The sequence below is a fragment of the Bubalus kerabau genome, chromosome 2, assembly GCF_029407905.1.
Source record: "Bubalus kerabau isolate K-KA32 ecotype Philippines breed swamp buffalo chromosome 2, PCC_UOA_SB_1v2, whole genome shotgun sequence".
Lineage (NCBI taxonomy): Eukaryota > Metazoa > Chordata > Mammalia > Artiodactyla > Bovidae > Bubalus > Bubalus kerabau.
Genome location: NC_073625.1, coordinates 188,512,866 through 188,514,793, shown reverse-complemented (window position 1 = coordinate 188,514,793; position 1,928 = coordinate 188,512,866).

Here is a 1,928-nt window from a genome sequence, read left to right as displayed (position 1 = left end):
TGAGTTACTGGCATTTGAACAGCGATGCACAATTCCATCATCGGCAGCCTGCCCACTGATGCCTGTGCACTTTCTCACGTGAGGGCAGCTTTGATGAGATTTCCTTAAAGCATATTCAGGGCCTTATTACTGGAGCAAATAACGCCAACCGGCCCTTTGTAATGGCTTGAGCTAAAGACCAAGAGGTCCCAAGGGCTCATCCAGGGTGGAGGGCGATGTGTTGGGAGTAAGGTTCGCGGCCCCTGGTCCCTTCTCTTCCCCAAGGCGGTTCTCAGTGATCAGGGGGAGGGCATGGGAGCAGCAGTGCCCTGGACACACCCATGACCCCTCAGCTGTGTCGGTAGTAAATGCAGACTCTCTGGACTGCAGGCTTCTGCCACAAAACAGGGATGTCCACATCAGAGCATTGTGATAAAATGAAACCATGTCTAATTCCTCGTACATGTTTTCGACTCCCTTTAAAGAATCTCTGATCATTTTTACTCTGGGTTAGTCTATGCTCGATCATATTGGCTAAGATTCTGGGTGGTTTCAGCTGCCAACTTTCCCCAAAGATTTTGTAACTTGGCATCTATGTTGCATGAAGCAGTTTAGCTGAGGGTCTTCAGAGTCACGGTGAAAGACATCACTCTCCAAAGGGACTTCTGCAGGGACCCTGGGCGTTCCCTTTTATATAAATATTTGCATGGATTTCTCAGATTGCTCAATTCATATAAATGTAAACTATCTTCCTTGACATCATTCTTTTCTCCCAGAAAATTGTTTTTCCTTCCAAGGGGTCTGTTCAACTTGAGAGGGGGGGGTCTCACTTCCACCTGCTCTTATTCATCTGCTTCCTAGTGTTCTTAAACCCCCAGCTCCTTGGTGACAAAGACCATCGAGCTTTCCCTGCCTGCCCTGTCCTGTTGCATGGGAAACTGCCCTGGCTTCTTTCTTTTCCTCCGGGGAGGCCTTGAAGTCCAGGCTGTTTTCCAGTCAAACTCAACAATGCATGTGAAAGGCTGCTGGTGTCGCTCGCCAGAGGATTCCTCCTTGTGTGGGGGCAGGATGATTCTCAAGGTGTCTTGCCCCTGCCCCCATCTTGCTGGACACAGAAGCATGGAGCTAAAACCCAGGTTATATATGAAGATGGCCAACAGATATATCAAAAGATGTTCAATATCGCTAATTATTAGAGAAATGCAAATCAAAAGGACAATGAAGTATCACTTCACACCAGTCAGAATGGCCATCATTAAAAAGGCTACAAGCAGTAAATGCTGTTTTGGAGAGGGTGTGTAGAAAAGGGAACCCTCCTACCCTGTTGATGGGAACACAAACCGGTGCAACCACTATGGAGAACAGTGTGGAGATTCCTTAAAAAACTAGAAATAGAGTAACCTTATGATCCAACAATCCCTCTCTTGGGCATATATATGGAAAAGTTGAGAACTCTAATTAAAAAAAAAAAACGTGCACCCCTATAATCACAGCAGCACTATTTACAGTACAAAACATGGAAGCAACCTAAATGTCCATCAGCAGAGGAATGGGTAAAGAAAATGTGGTATGTATATACAATGGAGTACTACTCGGCCTAAAAAGAATGGAATAATATCATTTCCAGCAAATGGATGGACCTAGAGATTGTCATACTGAGTAAAGTAAGTCAGACAGAGAAAGAGAGATATCATATGACATCCCATATATGTGGAATCTAAAAAGAAATGATACAAATGAACTTACAAAACAGAAAAAGACTCCCAGACTTAGAAAATGAACTTACGGTTGCCAGGGGGAAGGGATAGTTAGGGACTTTGGGAAGGTCATGTACACACTGCTATATTTAAAATGGATAACCAACAAAGACCTATTGTACAGCACATGGAACTCTGCTCAATGTTATGTGGCCTCCTGAATGGGAGGGGGGTCTGGGGGAGAATGGATGC